General features: G+C 39.4%; 1 protein-coding gene across 6 annotated transcripts in view; it reads left to right on the top strand.

Annotated features, from left to right (window-relative positions):
- Positions 1–17,604, top strand: part of sema6e (sema domain, transmembrane domain (TM), and cytoplasmic domain, (semaphorin) 6E) — a 123,331-nt gene that overhangs the window by 8,777 nt on the left and 96,950 nt on the right. For all 6 annotated transcript variants that reach the window (XM_034303574.2, XM_034303576.2, XM_034303584.2 and 3 more), the window contains one exon: positions 3,832–3,941. The gene's annotated coding sequence lies outside the window, so the exon portion shown is untranslated. The remainder of the gene's footprint in view (positions 1–3,831; positions 3,942–17,604) is intronic.

Here is a 17,604-nt window from a genome sequence, read left to right as displayed (position 1 = left end):
CTGGCTAAAAATGTGTTTCCATGTCAGGTGCCAACTGGACAAGGACCACCCGGTTAGTTATTTCTTGTTTCTCTTTTTTTAAATGACCAACCTGGCCTGAGTCGTCTCTATTACTGTTTTGGACAGCATGACACCCACCAGACTGAAGGGGCTGACCCAAATCCGAGTCTTCCTCCCAGCACAATCCTGTCAGGTCACAGGGTCAGCAGTTTAGCATGGGCAACAGCATGGCCTGAATAGTAAAGAGATTGATTTTCGTCAGTAGGGGTAGTGGGGGCAGGGATCTGAGATAGCTCAGGTCAGATCATTTGCCCCCTGTAAGAGCAGGGGGAGGCAGGAATGCACTGGTGAAAGGAGAAGAAAGTGGAGCATTCACAACATGTCTACTCTCTTTCTACTCTCAACCTGACATCTTCAGCAAGCTTTGCCGTAGCCCAAAACAGGACATGGAGCTGTGCTTCTTCTTTTAATAGGCAGCTGAAGGGCAAGGGGTAATCTTCGCTTGGTGCTGTACTGAAATGCTATGTTTAAACAAGCCGTTTTCTCTCCACAATCAGCAGAATCTTCTCAATTCTTGGTTGATTGTTTATTGCCAAGGCTGGGTCTGGATAACTGCGTTATGCATTCAATGCAGTCATGCTGCGCTTTTGGCACAGAATCTAATTTATAGTTAGATTACAGTACACCTAATTATAGTATAGTACACCTAATTTTATCAGATCATAAACAGCTATGTTCATGTTTCTTCTTTATGCCTATTTTCTGTTACATTTTGCAAATGATTATTCTTATAGAAACACCATTGAAAAGATAATGGAACTGCATATATATATATATATATAATCGGTTTAAGGCACATAAGTTTCTGTGCTTAGATATAAGTTTAAGGCACTGCTATTAAGCCCTCCATGTGTGCTTGTGTCCTATATGTGTATAAAAAGCTATATAATGGCAGTTGGTTGTGCATTACGCGGTCCATCTAAAGCTCAGAGCTTTATTCCAGATGATGAGCTGCTAAGTCTTCCTGCCTCATGGGTCCGATTTAATCAAAGTAGAGCTGCTCGGTTTAAAAAAAAGAGCTGGCGATAGGAAAATTTTCTTCTTCTGTTTGGATGTGCCATGCTCCTGTCAGCTTTCCATGTTTCGGGTCAGTTTTATGTGCCTTTGACTCTGAGCCAAGGAGAAGTATGCAATGAGTTAAGGTTTTCTACAGGCGTCATGTCGAAGTGCTGGCAAAAGATATATTTATTCACTAAATCTACACTGTGGCTAACAAAGGAGGCCCTACATATGCAGGATGTTATTCCAGGAATCTGTTAAGGCAGAGAGCTGCATTGAGACACACATTGTTAAAGTGCTGAGGTGAAGCCAAGCTGAGCAGCTGTGCTGTAATGTCTCTCTCTCTCTCTCTCTCTCTCTCTCTCTCTCTCTCTCTCTCTCTCTCTCTCTGTCTGTCTGTCTTTCGGATTTTATATCTTGTTGATTGGATTGTTTTCTTTCATTAAACTTGTAATTCTTTTAAGAGAATTGGTGCCCTATTAAAAGATCTTTTCATTGTAGTTGTTTTTTTTCTGTACATGGCTATAGATGCAGACCTAGACAGAATACTCCTGGAATGTGTGAGAGCAGATTTGAGTGATTACAGAAACAATTTCTGACAGGCCTGATCATGAAACCTGGACTGTAAAACCTGCACCTGCTGTGGGTTAAATGTCAGTAAAGTTGGCAGAAACACAGACGCTATCCTGTTTTTTAAAAAAAAAATTTTTATGTTTTTTCCCAAAGTTCTAAAACATACTGAATGCATTGTACCTAATTTCACCCAGTAAGAATATAAACATTATCTGCTGTCACCCACAAGACCATGGACTTCCTCTCAAAGTTTCTTCTTCATCTCATCTCAGGGAGCTTTTCCTTGCCACTGTCGCCTCTGGTTTTCTCATTAGGGATCTAAATTTACATCTGGATTTCTATAAAGCTGTTGTGTGATGATGTCTGTTATTAAAAGCACCTTAGAAATAAAGTTGAATTGAAGAGTACAGCTGTACTGCTGTTAATAGTGCTTTCTGACAATTTAGACGCAGTTCACGGCTGGAAAAGTAGGATGTCATTAAGACAGCTGGGTAGTATTTTTCTCAGTGAACTTGGGATGTTGAGTTCAAAACAGATAGTATCGTTTTCTGAGGAAGAAGGACATGAAGAAAAATGAAGCAACCTGCTGGAACCAGTTCAGTAAAGCATAAAACACAATAATATGCTGGCTGCCTGCCCAAAACATATCACATGAACCCCAAATCAACACTGATTCGTTCAAGTTCTATTCCTCTGCTTTTCTGCTCTTGGCTATTCTTAGCTACAGTAATGTAAGACACGTTTAAAGAGGGGGGCCTGCAACAGTGGAAAGATAAACTGGAAAGATACAGAATCATGTACTATGGTATAGAAAAATGGTCAACACTTTCCCTTCACCTGAACTCTAGGGAGCAGGAGATAACCAGCCATCTCCTGAGCTTTAGTTTCTGTGTTAAAAGCCTCGGAGAAATGCTGCTCAAACACCCACCTACCAGAACCTGGCCACAGGATGCATGCTGCAGCTCGGCAACAAAGAAAAGAGTGCTGCACTGGAATTGGATTGAGTCCAGATGCTTGCCGATAGTTTCATTTTAGGTTTAAAAGCCAGACTGAGCCAGACACGGCACTCAGGCTGTGGGTTGATTTCGAGTTGGCCGTTTTGTAGTTGTCCACAAAATGTATGGGTGAGCTCGAGGCCTTGAAGTGAATTGGTATGTTTTTAGATTTGCTCCATATAAATGAGCCACGGAGCTTTATGGAAACACTCCAGAACGCTGGCAGCAAGCATTTTGGATGAACATCTTACCTTGAATGTTGGCTGTTCATACTCACAAATCAGCACTGGAAACTGTACCTTTACTAATACAGAATTTTCAGGGTAATTTCCTATTCTGCTTTCTTAGGTAGCTCAAAATTACCTTAGTCACACACACAAAAAAGCATTTAACATTTTCTACTGGTCTATAATTCATAGATTCTTAATTCCTCGAATTAAGAGACCTCTCTCCAAGAGCATAACCAATTTAGCCTGCCCTGAGGGGGGCTTTGTGAGTCGAACCTTATCTTACAATATTAAACATGACTGTAATTAGATCAGAGTTTCTCGTGTATTGTCTCTGTTATTCTCCAGAGAGACAAAATGGGTCTGCCATTCTGTGCATATGATGTAAGCAGGTTTAATGCATTTTGTTCTTTGTCAGGAGACAGACACACTGATGAAGGGCAGGAACTTAGATGCAGAGACTATTACAAGGAGCTACATACAGACACAGGCTCAGACACAAAAGAAGAGCGAGGTAGTGGAGTAGAGCATCCCAGTGCTGCAGGTCTGCACAAGTAAAGAAAACTGGCTGAGAGGAGTGTTAACTCGCAGCAGATTGAAGGAACAGATTGCACTCTACACAGATTTGGATAGCCTCAGAATTGGATTTGTAGAGATTTGGTTAAAATTCTGTCCATAATGAATGTTAAGTGAACAGTGCTTCCTTTTTATCATGCGTGAAGGCAATGCTTTGTGTATGAATTACTTTTGCTTTGTTCAATTTGGCAATGAGTACTAGTGCTGTAAATGAACGATGGGGCTAAAAAAGCCAAAAAAATTATTAATTTTTGGATGCGTCTGATTTTCATAAATAAAATGGTGCATTGTAAATTATGGCTGCTGTTCTTTCTGTTCATTATGTGCAGAAATGCTTATACGTTTGTGTGTGTGTGTGTGTGTGTGTGTGTGTGTGTGTGTGTGTGTTTTTCTTCCCTCAGACTGAGGAATATCACGACTTCCTGGAGAGTTCCAGTGTTTTATCCAACACATTTCTCATCCTCTTTGTCATGTGCCTGACACCCTGCAGTATCATTGGATGAGCGTTGAGGTAGGAACCAATGGGAAACAACTTGCTGAAATGTCAGACCCGAAATAACCCACTTTATTTCCTCTTGACGTCTTGAAGCTTTTGTTGATATTGCCTTGGTGGAACACAATTGCATTCTCTCAAGAAAATGTGGTTTGATTTGGCAGAAAATTGAAGTCGTGGCCAGCTGCATTATCTTGGGCTAGTTGGTCACCTCAGGGTGTTGTGTGTGGGGGGGAAGGTTTTTTTTTTTTTTTTTTTTGTCGAGTTGAACAGTACAAATCAAACACAAAATCTTGTAAAAGAAGTTGCTGTTTGAGGATAAATGAAATCCCAGGTTGTTTGAGGAAGGTGTGTAGGAGGGCGGGGGTGGTGGGAAGTTAATGATGTGTGATATAGGCATATTTTATAACGTACTCTTTTTGAATAGATGATGGCATCATTTATATCATATTTATATCCATATTTCTATGGAAACACAATCTTTGGAAAACAAAAAATTTTGGAGTTTTGTAGCTGTTTTTCAATTTCTGATGTGTTAATCCATTCACAGTTTAATAAGAGTTTACTCAGAAAGATTGTATTTGATAAATGCATTCTCACAGAGATGATTGTATGAAAAAATATTGATGTGTTCTCGACCAAGCAATCGTAATCATTCATATTATCACAGTCACTGTAGACATGCTTCTGAATGGAAGGCAGATAGTGAACTAGTGTGTGCATGGCATGAGGTTGTTTGTGTGGGATTATTGAGGACTGAAGGGTTTTCCAAAGAACTGTTGTGGAGAAATTACGAGAATAGCGAGGTCTTAAGAAAGCACTATGGAACCACTATGGGTAGTGATCCAGTATGTGCAATTGGGAACCTACAGTCTAGAGGTAGTGATCCAATTCTGCCCACCAATATCTACATTTTACATGTTTCTACCCAGAAGTGTGCCCTAAACTGAGGATGAATATCTTTATTCATAATCTAATGGCATATTTTTCTCATTAAGTAACAAAATTAAATTACTTCATTTCAATTAAAATGTCCAGAGTAGGCTTATAAGGTAAGCATACAAAAATTGCAATATAAAGTGCTTAATATTTAATTTATTGAACACTGATTTCTAAATTGGAATATGAAATAAACCAACTAACCAAAGAAAGTATTTTTTCCACTGTTACGCTCTAACAGTGAAATAGCCGTATAATACATTTGGCAAATAGAAGAGTTCTCCCTCATTTATTTTCGCATTTATTTCCTTAGTGAGCTCGGCTCTGTATTGAGGTTTTCTTGTTCTTAACGTTGTCCTTACTAACTCCTCTTAAGTTACTCATAAATGATTGAATCAACAACCACACCTACACGCCTACATACTGCTTTCCTGTAAATGCTGTATGTGCTGTTACAGCAAGCTTGTGAAAGTTCACAACAACCTTCTATCATGTTTGTGTAGTCTCAATAATGTTCTCTCCATTTCTCTCAATTCTTCTGCAATGTCTGCTCATTTTGCCCCTATGATGAAAATAAGGAAAACAGTTATACTCATGAAAGAATGAGGAAACTGAATTAATTAAAGCCTTTTTTTGATATAAGTACAATGGCTTCAAGGCATAGTGGGCTCATTAGGAGCAGCAGTGGTCCTTCAGAAATCACCCAGATTAGTTGATTGTAGGGTTGATATAAACAAGTTATACTGTAAAAATGTTTCACAGAGCAAACCTTTTCTTTACTTTCAAGTTCTATGTTAATAGACGTCTAATGGTGCTGTTTACTTGTTGCTCATTTGACAAAAACATTTCATTTATATAATGTGATAATGGAATGAACAATACACTTTTCGACGAAGCTTCAAATTGCTTTTATTATTACAGTTATCACCAAATTTATTATGCCGTTGGGGGCACGGTTTGGCTCCTCTTGTCTTCTTAGAGGAAAGGCTCACTGCAGATCAGTTGTTCTAACTGATCACTTTTATCCTGTGATGAAACATTTCTATCCTGATGGGCGTGGTCTCTGCCACAATGACAGTGTCCCCATGCACAGGGTACGGGGGCTCACTGAGTGATTTACATCATTTTCATGCTCGTCAATCATATGCTATGGCCTTCCCATTCACCAGATCTCAACTGAGTTGAAGAAACTGTTCTTTTCCGGTTGGTTGTTTGTGGCCCAACACTTGACTAAGTTGCTTTTTTCTTTCGTTTGTCATTCCAACAGTGTACCAAGCTAGACCTCTATGCTGCTAAAAACAGTGCTTTTAAATAGCAAGCAAAAACATTTCATTTGTGAATTTGACTTCTTAATCTCCTAATTTTAGAATTCATAGTAATACGCACTATATTTGATCAATAATTTCCAGGAAAGATGGCTTCTTAGAGATGTCCCCTTGTGAGGTGGAACTACCAAGTGGAGCCTGATTCTGAGAAACTATAAGTTAATTTCCCATTTATGAAACTGCTGTAGAATATTTGACCGTTTTATATTGTTGCCTATTTCTATTGCTGTACTCTCCACCGTGAGGAGGCTGGATGTTTACAGACTGAGAGAAACAACAAGTAGAAAACAGAATTATGAAACATGGGTTATGCCATGAGGGAGAACTAAAGATAGAATGAAAGATAGAATGAAAGATAGAGGAAATCTCTTTGAGTGTTTGAGTACAGTAGATGCTTAAAACAGCCCACCTGCTGCAGATCCCCATGGATTTGCCTCCAAGAGTGGATCTCCAATCCCTGGGGACCACAGATATGTACAGACGCACGCATACACACACCACCACCAAACATGATGATTGGCCAGAGCGCTGATGCAGGTGGCAGGGTCTCTCTAGTGCTTGCTGGGAGCAGATGGCTGGCCAGATGCATGCCTGGATTTGACCTTGGTGCCCACAGATGACTGAACAGCACAGTCATCCTCACTTCACACTCTCTCTTCCTGTGCTGCTCCTCCTCTGCTCACTGGTGCCTCTATTTGCTTTGACAGCTTATGGTGTTTTTTTTTTTTTTTTTTTTTTTTTTAGTTAAGCCATATGGAGTTAGTCTAAAGGCTCTCACCACTAGGTGCTGTCATATTGTTCCAACGTGGGTGCATTTAGATAGGTCCATGGCTGAACAGCACAGTGCTACTGGCCATCAAAGAAAGCATAGCACAGGCTGTGTTGTACTGGGTATGAGAGACTAGTAAGAAGAAAACAGAGAGGGGTTTATAATTGGGTGAACAGATTTGGTTGATTTTGATGGACAGAAGCCCTATTAAGTCTGCTGATCTTGAATGTGTGGGTTCAGCCCATTTCCCTCTGTTCACGCTTGTCAAAACTGCCATCCGTCCGAGTGCCACCATGTGCCAAGCACTAAAACATTTATTCCGAGTCCTTACATGTCACGCGAGCTCAGAGGAAGAGATGAAATATTCCACACAAGTTGAAGCCAGGCCACTGAGGTAAATCTTAATAACGGTTGCATAGTTTGTACTCTTTTTTTAAAAAATTACTGTTTTTTTTTTCAGTGGGCTAAACTTGCTATTATTGCTAGTGAAAATGAGTGCAAAGAACCTGTGTTTGACTGTAACCTTTGTAGAATTGGCAGTGTTGATTTTAGCATACTGAAAGATTTGTGTATTATGCTGGAGACTTAGAGTTAGATTTCGGTTCATTTCAGTTAAGCTAACATTTACAAATAATGTTATTTTGAAGTATTTACACAGGACACAATGTTCCATTTCAAAACTAATCTGCATGATTCTATTTTCGTACCACCAAATTGTGTGATCATGAGCTGCTCTCACCTAATTAATACAAGTTTTTCGGTCTCTGCAGGGTTGATGCACTGCCAAAAACATCTGTAATTGGACTCATTGATTTTCTGGAGATGTTAAAGAGCTGTTCTCTCTTAATCACTTTGAATCAGAAAGCAGGCTGTGGTGCTGAAGAAACGTGCACCAGGTCCAACTGTAATTCTACCATACCCTCAGCACCATGTTAATAGGTAAAGCTACCTTGAACTCTTACTGGGTGATTTCCCAGGCATATCTACCTGAAAGGGACCACCACTGGGACCACCAGATATTATTTGGGTGGTGAATCATTCTCAATATAGATATGACACTGACATGGTACTGGGTGTTTCACTGGTAAGATTGTATGAGGTGGAGCAAGGTTTCTGGGATTTCTGCACCTACCTTGTTGGGCCACCTTGTAAAATTACCTTTCAAACTAATTTGTGTTTGTCTTTGGTTAGGCATGTTTTAACTGCTACACATTACCTTTGTTTAAAATATATTTAGCTTTGATTTACATGTTACATGCTAGGCTGTGTGCTAGTTTTGTTAGCAGATTATCAAAGTAAACTAAATGTGCTAGTTGCATACACTCACCAGATGATTAGCAAAGCCAGCTAACTGTACTAATCACACACTCATCAGAGGCACTAACAATCTCTGCTAGCTTCCTAAGCTTTATGTTTCTTCATAATGTCTCTATAAACATTTAACAGGAGGTTTTATATGACGGGATAAAATGTAACCACAGTTATGTTTTTCTTCCATTTTTGCATATCAAACAGTAAATGGGAAATAATTGCAGGTAGGAACTAAAGTGAGTGGAGGATTGAATTAATGTCGAGCCACGCACTGAAGGATTAGTTAGAGGAATTATTCGAGCCAGTGGTTTGTATTTGTCACTTTACCGCATCATACGTAATTTGCATAGAATGGAGAAAATCTTGATTTAAATGTTGGCTGTCGCATTGTTCCTGAAATCGCAGCTCTAGCCCTTCACCAGTCAGTGTCTGACTACAGAAGTGTTTGCTAGATATTTTTGGTCTGTTTTTGAAGCTAGCAGTGATATTGAGGTGTTTGGAAACCCCTCCAATACTGCCATTTCTGACACAGTTTTATCAGAACCACACAAAATAAATCATTCCGCCCCCATGTCAGTGTTACTTATATGCCACTTCATCAGTGATGGTCCTGTGATGGGCCTTTTTCTGAAAAATGGGCAGGCAAATATAACATACGACCTTATGGGCTATAATCAATAATTGTGTACATACAAACTGCATCTATATGATATGTTAGTAGAAGTAATATAATGACCAGTGTATGTATGTTCAACTTGCTGACGTGTACACTTTAAATCTTAGAGGTCGGTGCCCTAAACATCTGATAATCTCCAGCAGTCTTGCCACTGATCATATTTTTTACTCAACTCCGCTTCTTCAATTAATATTCTTTTTCTAAAACGAATTTTCCCTTTCTTACAAAAAAAGACTCTTCATAAGACAACTCTATTTAATGAACCATTTTAGTGGGCATTTAACAGCTAGTACAGTCAAACTTTTACTGTGTTATAATTTGTGTTACTCCTTTGTAACTTCTGTTAATATCAATATAGTTGCTGTTTCACCTTCATATTTTTATGTTCTCTAGTCTCTTTCCTACCATGTCTCCTTCCATGTGTTATACTGGGCTAAAGACTCCATTGTACACCAGTGGCAGCCAAATTAACATCTTGACTGAGTGACTGTTAAATAATCTTATTGTTATGGCTTAACTCAAGTGTATGTGTGCATACATACTTCAGTTTCTCACTTTGGCATATGCTAATATGTCACTTTTGTGAAGCAGGATATTTAGACAGCTCCAGTTCGGGAACTGTATGTGCACTGAGGTGAATGAGAGCAGTTTGCTAATGTGTATGCCTTCCCAGAAACCTCTGAGTAAACTTTCGTTTTTATAATTGAACTGCAAAAGCAGAAACTGAAATGAATATTGAAGAACATCTGTTCTCAACGAATTGTTTTCTGAGAAACACATTACTATAGCCTGTTCCATCTGTGTGTTCTTCATTGCCCTTAGTTGTTTGTTGAGCCACTGGTTCTGAGTTAATAGGAAATGCTTGGCCCCCCATGTGCTAACCAGGGCCTCCAATCACTCCACTGACTCCTCTGGGTCTCTGTAATCCTGTGAGTCTACGCCGGTGCCCCACAAGGATGAGGCTATCTCAAAAGCTCTCCATCACTGCACTTCAAAGTGATGGCTTAAACCACGAGGCGATGGAGGTGCAGCTCAGCCCAAATCTTTACCTGAAAGTTCCCATTGTAGTGTAGTAAGACCTGAGGACTCAGAGCTAGGGAGGATGGGAAGTAGAGGTTTGATGTCTAGGGCAAGATTAAACTTCCATAGCCATTTTGCATTTTAAGTAAATCCACTTTCCTTAAAAAAAAAAAAAAAAAGGCACGAAGAAAACTTAGAAGAAAACTATTTCTAATTTTAAAATCATACCCAACTTAAGTAGCAAATTTAGGTACTGTTTATGTTTCTCTCTAGGGAACAAATTAAGACGTGATAAATTATATTTAATTGCCAATGTTATGTCAGAAAGTAAGGGTAAAGTTTACCCCAACCAGCTTGGTCGCATAGCTCTCATGATCAGTGGAGCCATTGTTATGTACAGAATTAATTAGACAATTAATTATTGGTTGTTGTGGCCCAGTGATAAAGAGCAAATTTTCTCATTTTTACATGTGCTGTTTGCTTCAGTAAATCTGTTTTTTAGTAGCTGTGTAGAAAACGTCAGTTCCCTCTGAAACTCTATAGTGGCGTGACTAAAAATCCTGCTCTGCATTGCTTTGGGTCTAGTGCCATATGTTTCCAACCACCCATTCATCCTGTGGGTCCAAAACACGCCAGACCGGCCTTTTTCAATAACATCCTGGCAGAAGGAGATGATTGTGGGTTAATAATGGATCCTACTATTTATGTGCATATCCTTGAGGATGACAAACATTTGTTTCCTTGTGAGTGATTTGTTATAAATGAGAGAGGGGAAAAAATCCTCTTCCGTTCTTCCCTAAACATTTTCCCTGCATTTCTCTCTCTGCATTTCGCCATGTGCCTTTCCTGACCTCCCTATAAATTGAAGCTCATTGGATTGCAGTTTATTGGTCTATATTCCTGGCTGTATTCAGGCAGTGAGAGAAGACCTCAGATAAAATGACTGTAGATCTCTGGCTTTATCTGTTTTAACTTCACTCTCTGCCAAGTATGTCTGTACTAAAGAGGGTGAAGGGGAATTGAAAAAGCCCATCACCAATTAGATCCTCAAAAAACAATTATCTTAAGTAGAGGATGAAGTTAAAGGACCTTGGCTGACTCACCAGATTTTCACAACTTAGGTTAACCTCCTTTTGTTCAAATTCACTACCGAACAACAATGACCTACTTTGTAATACTCTAATACTTTTTTCTTTTCGTTTTCTTGGTGATGCTGCCAGAGACAGAGGTTTGTATGTAAACCATTTTTGTTCTTTGAATGTGTCATGCCTGGAATCTTTTTCACCCTGGTCGTCACAGATGTAATAGCTGTGTCTTAGTCCTTCTACTTCGTTCTGTGACTCATTAATCTAATTTTACTAAACAATTTGTAACAGCATTGAAGAGGCCTGACTTGCTCGAAGGACTGATTGGAATAAAGGGATGATGGGTGTGAAGGACCCATTACTCCAGATGAGAAAGAAGTCTGCCTCTTATGGGTTTAATGCTACAGCAGTGCCCACACAACCTGCCAATTAACGTAAGTGGCCCCTCAGGGCAATGGATTAGTACTCTACCCTCTCTGTGAGAAAAGTGTGCACTTGTCAAGAAAGGGCAGAGCTATTAGACGGCGTGGTTCTGATTGCCACTGCTTGATGCCACATTGTCCATACCTAATCTTCAGACCAACAGGACTTTGGCAAAGTGCTGTGATGTAAAATGATTGGTGTTTTCACATCTAGCACAATTTGTTTGCTTGTTCAGGCCCCACGTTCCACACAACATCATATTTCATTTGCAACTGCATTTTGCTCCATCACTCTAAACTAGAGCCATTTGTTTATTTGTAATTTAATCAGACTAGAATAATGTGTGTTTCTGAATGGTAACTGATTGGTGGATGCTTCCTTTTGGAGGAATGATGCCTTAAAACCAGCTGGCAAACACTAGTAGCCATCTCTCTGGTGTAAAATATCCTCTGCTAAATTTGTGTGGGGCCCCCCAAAACCATTTCCCAGAGTGCCATTGCCTGAAGCGGAGTATTCACTCCGTATTGAACAGTGTATAAAGTGGGCCTTAGCTGGATTAAGGCTTCTCTGAGCAGACCTCATGGAGCTATTAAGGCAATGTAGAAAAACCAGCCTGATCAGCCGCACTGACAGAACTGGGCAGGGTCCTGTGATTATCTTAGTCTGCACACTCACGCTATCTCATGATTATATGACACAAACATGTCTGCATTGCTCAAGCCACTGATAAGATCTATATATGATTGCAATGTTGCTTTGCTGTCCCATAGTATCATTTATGGCACTGTCCCACAGTATCATTTTGTTTCTATTTGTAAACCATTAGTAATTTTTTTGTATTTATTAACCCATTAGAGCTTGAGTCTAATGACTGTTTGAATATATTTTAAGTTTTCTGTCAGTGCCTTAGCTATAACATTTTCTGACCTGGTTGCCTGATTTAGAGATTTTAGTCAGCGAGCCTGGATGTTATCTCTCACGCTGTACCTGTGGCTTATTTACAGCCTTCACATATTCTTTTGATAGCAGTTCTTTGCATGCTGAAGTCCTGCAGGTCTGCTAAAACAGCAGCACTAGATTAATTGTTTCTTGTTGCAATCAACAGCAATGTATTTTTTTTCTTTTTCCTCATCCCCTGAGCAGCTAATGCTAGGATGTTGCAGAAAATTAGCCGCTTCAGGGCTTTGGCACAAATATCTTCGAGAGTGTGCGTGGGTGTGTGTGCCACCAAGGACACATGGAACACCAGAAGCGTTATGACCCGCACTACTCCTCGTACTTGTACACTTGAGCAGATTGATTTTAGTTGATTGCTGAACAATATCTCTGCCGCTGTAGCTGTTCACAAATTAACCCACTCTATGCAATCACAGGTTGAACAATGTTCACTCTTATGACCTGCACCTCCACAGTGATGAATGACCTTACAATGGAGTCTGACATGGCCTGATACTGCTACTAAATCTCCAACAGCAGAGACCTCCACTTGATAGCATTGAGAAATTGGTGTAGGTGTTTGTTGGGGAGTGAAGGCAGGGGTGGACAAATCACTAGCCCAGGTGTCTGGGACAAGCAGATTTAATATCTGGGCTTTTTATTAGTTTTATAGTTTTTATTCGTAGTTGCCCTGTGGACAAGCACAATGGATATAAAAAGTCTAGACACCTCTTTTAAAATGGCAGGTTTCTTATGTAAAACAAAATGAATCCAAGATAAATCATGTCAGGACTTTTTCCTCCCTCAATGTGAAATTGCATTGTATAAAAATTAAGTGAAAAACAATCAGAAACATTTTAGGAAAAATAAAAAACTCACAACAACCTGGTCGTATAAGTGTGCGCACTCTTTTATAATTGGGGATGTGGCTGTGCTCAGAATGAACCAATCAATGAAATTATTCTGATTAACCCGAAATAATGGTCAATTGTTTCTGTGGGATTTTCTTGACATCATCTTGGTTTCATGCGACTGCTGAAGCCATGGTCCGCAAAGAGCTTACAAAGTATGTACGAGATCTCAATGAAAGGTATCAATCAGGAGAGGGGTATAAAAGAATTTACAAAACATTAGATGTACCATGGAACGAAGTGAAGGCCATCATCAACAAGTGGAGAAAGTGAAGCACCGCAGTGACATTACCATTACCAAAGACATCCCGATGAAAATTTACAAAAGGACAAGACAAAAACTTACCAGGGAGGCTGCTAAGAGACCTACTGCAACATTAAAGGAGCTGCAGGAATATCTGACAAGTACTGATTACTCTCTGCATGTGAGAACAATCTCTCGTATTCTTCACGTGTCTGGGCTATGGGGCAGGGCGGCTAGACAGAAGCCCTTTCTCACAAACAAACATCCAAGCTTAACTAAATCACTTTAAACCATGTAGCAAAATGTTGTGTTATGGCCTGATGAGACCAATTCCAAAAGGTATAATAATTCTATAATTTCAAAAGGTATGTATGGCGCCAAATAAAGCACATCACCAAAAGAACAACATACCCACCATGCAGCATGGTGGTGGCAGCATCATGCTTTAGGGCTGCTCTTCTTCAGACAGAACTGGGGCTTTTATTAAGGTGGAGGGAATCAAGAATAGCTACAAATACCAGTCGATTTTACTGCAAAACTTTCAGGCATTTGCTAGTAAGCTGAAGATAAAAAGGAATTTCACCTTTTAGCACGACAATGACCCAAAACATACATCCAAATCAGCAAAGGAATGGCTTAACCAAAAGAAGATCAATGTTTTTGAAAGACCTAGCCAGAGCCCAGACCTGAATCCAGCTGAAAATCTGTGATCTGAAGCGGGCTGTGCACAGGAGATGCCCTCACAATTTGACGGCTCTAGAATGTTTTTGCAAGAAAGAGTGGGAAAATATTGCCATGTCACAATGTGCCTTGCTAATAGACTCTTACCTAAAAAGACTGAGTGTATAATAAAATCAAAAGATGCTTCACACTTATGCAACTAGGTTATTGTAAGTTTTTTTTTTTTTTTTTAAATTTTTCTTTTTTTTCCCTAGAACATTTTCTGATTGCTTTTCACATTATTTGTATAATTTGCAATTTCACATTGAAGGTAGAAAAAGATCTGACGTGATTTATCTTAGTGTCATTCTTTTACTTCACAAAATCCTGCTATTTTAGCAGGGGAATGTAGAATTTTTATATCCACTGTAGGTTCAACAGCCAAAGAAAGAAAGAAAAAAAAAAACTTCCTTGAATTAACATTTGTACAGTTTTAAAAATTCAAAACAGTGCAGCATCTTAACATCAAATCAACTGCTTTGTTATTTTTTAGAAAACTTTTTATAAGTTATAAAAAGATATTGCAATATCCACGATTTCTTAGAAAATTGTATTCTGACATAATTCATGATGATATTGATACTACATCCCATAGCTGAAATGTTGGTGAACGACTTGTTGACTTTTTCTTAAGGCCATAAATACGATAGGCTACATGATCATGTACTCTTTTCTTTTTTTTTTTTCTTGGTCTGTATTAATACACTTATCTCATCATAATTTTTTGCATCATGATAGCTAACACTTTTTTAGCCAAGTCACTTAGGTTTCCAGGCAACCAGAGCAGGAGCCTGTGCATGCGTACTGGAGCTTTTACTTGCCCAGTGGGCTAACTAATGAATTTATGATTTGATGATTCATCATGGAGGTTTTCTTTCTGTCTGCATATATTTCATGTTCTCCACTCTCCCACCAACTGTACTGTACATACAGAAGTAGCTGAGAAGTGGAGTGCCTCTAAAAACACACCTGTGTGTTGGAGTGGGGAATGAAAGAGCAGCCAAGTGAACTTGAACAGAAGGGGAAATAGATGGATAGATAATGAGAAATCAGGAAACCTAATACTCCACATAACTTCTCTCATGCTGGTTGAGGACTGCTCTCGGCTCAGACACCTGTCCTTCACACCAGATCATTCAGTTCTCACTGTGTTTCTCTTGGTCTCAGTACCATATTGCTTTTGTTTGGTTATGACCTGCTGTAATGAATTTATCTGATATTATTTTATTTTTGTCTTTCTCCTCATCCCATTTGATACTCCCAAACATGAATTGCTCTCTCAGATATTACAGTTGGAACCAACTTTTAGAGTGTCCAAGAACTCCTTCCTGTATTACCTTCTGCTGATCCATACCTACTCTTCATACCCATAATAGTCACGCCAGGACAACTGGGAAAATGGAGAGTCTTGTTTGAGAGGGTTTCAGAATGATCAGTAATTTTCCCCTCCATTTCGAAACTTGATGCTTTTGACAAAAATGATCTTTACTGCTCACTATTAGAACGACTTGCAACTCAGGACCACCATCTGTGTTACCATGGAGATTGTAGGTTCTATTCTTCCGAAGTGGAGCGCTCCAATTCTGTTGCTCTCTAATTGGCCTGTGATATTGTAGGATGGAGCAGCTTCAGATGTAGCATTTGGCACCTTTATCGTTGATGCTAGACAACTTGTTTTCTTCAATCTCAGGACTGTGAGAGGTGAGGTATAAAGAAGAGTCATGTTAAGGGCTAGAATGCACCCTCTGTTCTCTTTCCAAGTTCACTCTCGAGCAACTTTCTGAGTCTCTATATTTTATCAGTATCGTCATTGTTATGATATAGATATGGAAGATTTATTTCTTTTCTTGAGGTACTGTTATCTTTAAAGCTGCAGAATATATTATGGAATTTAGCACTCTCTGGTATAAAAATGCTATTGTATAGTACTTGGAGAAGAAAGTTTAATAACATGGATTATGCTGCGTCACTCTATACCGCACAGATTAATTTCATGGCTGTGAGTGCTGTTCAGTAGCCATTCTGAGATCATTCAAGGCTGTGTCCCATAATGCACACTAAGCAGTATGCCTAAATAGTAATGACATCAATGCTATACTTACATACTACTTAGTATGACTGTCATAGTTACTAACCAGCTACTAGCTACTAACCAGATGAGAGAGAGGTTTTGCTAGCTACTCTAAAGCTACTTCTTGCTAGCTACACTAAAGCTACTTCTTGCTAGCTACTCTAAAGCTACTTCTTGCTAGCTACTTAAGCACAGAGAACAAAACTAACTTGTCTGGTTGCTTCCAATGCATGTATTGTTCTTACCTCATGCATTTACTACAACCTATTGTTTGTTCTCCGTATATTTTATTATCTAATCTGTGTATTTGTACTCAAGCCTGTCAAAGGAATTGGGTGTGAGCTGCATAGTACGCTAGACACAGTAATAAATATACACATAGAGCCAAGTAGGCAAGTCAAATCAACCACCTCTCTTTCTCCCTTCATTAGCTGAAGGCTCTTGTCTGTCACCATACAGCTGGTATATTCTTTCATGCCTAAAGATGGGGGGGTTCGATGTGTGTAAACTGACGTATGCATACAAATTTTCCTCTGATACTTAACCGACACCCCTGACACTGTCAGGGTGACCCACAGCCGCAGGATAATTATATTGAAAGGTTTTTATATATTTTTATATATTTTTTACTTTATATTTTTTTCCCCCCTTTAAATCAATAATGTTTTTCATTTTCAACAGGAAAAACCTTTAGCCTTAAGTGCCATTAAAGCTCGGTGCATTTGTAAATCATGCCTGTGTGTTATAGTGTGTATTATGACGTTATTAGTTAAAAGTAGAAAAGTGAAACTGGGAACACCTGCTATGCAATCCATTTAACAGCATAATGGACTACAGGGTTCTAAAGCAAATTGCATTCAAGAGGAAAATGGCATGCCAAACTGCAAAGATTTCATGCTGCTAGCCCTGGACCTTTCTTTATTAGGGGATGTAATGTGTCTGGTTGTTCTCCCATTCTGATGTACATTGATATTGGCACAGATTGAGGGATCTTCTAGTGTGAACAGCACCACTAACCTGCTCTCACATTGCCTCAGGCTCCTGCTGTAGGCCACGTGCTGGCCGCTATCCCGTAGCACCATGTGAACAAGTGCTCGAACCTGCCTGTCCTAGGGCCAGTGTGACAATGAGAAAAGAGGAGGAGGAAATGAAGGGATCAATAGCGTCGATTTAGCAGTTGGGGAGCACAGCTCGCACCTTCAGCAGAGACGGAAAGAAAGTGGGACCTCCTGCTAGCAGAGAGGAGGTGGT

The sequence above is a fragment of the Pangasianodon hypophthalmus genome, chromosome 1, assembly GCF_027358585.1.
Source record: "Pangasianodon hypophthalmus isolate fPanHyp1 chromosome 1, fPanHyp1.pri, whole genome shotgun sequence".
In the NCBI taxonomy this organism is placed as follows: Eukaryota; Metazoa; Chordata; class Actinopteri; order Siluriformes; family Pangasiidae; genus Pangasianodon; species Pangasianodon hypophthalmus.
Note: the sequence above shows the minus strand (reverse complement) of the source record. Positions and strands in the feature narration are given on the sequence as shown.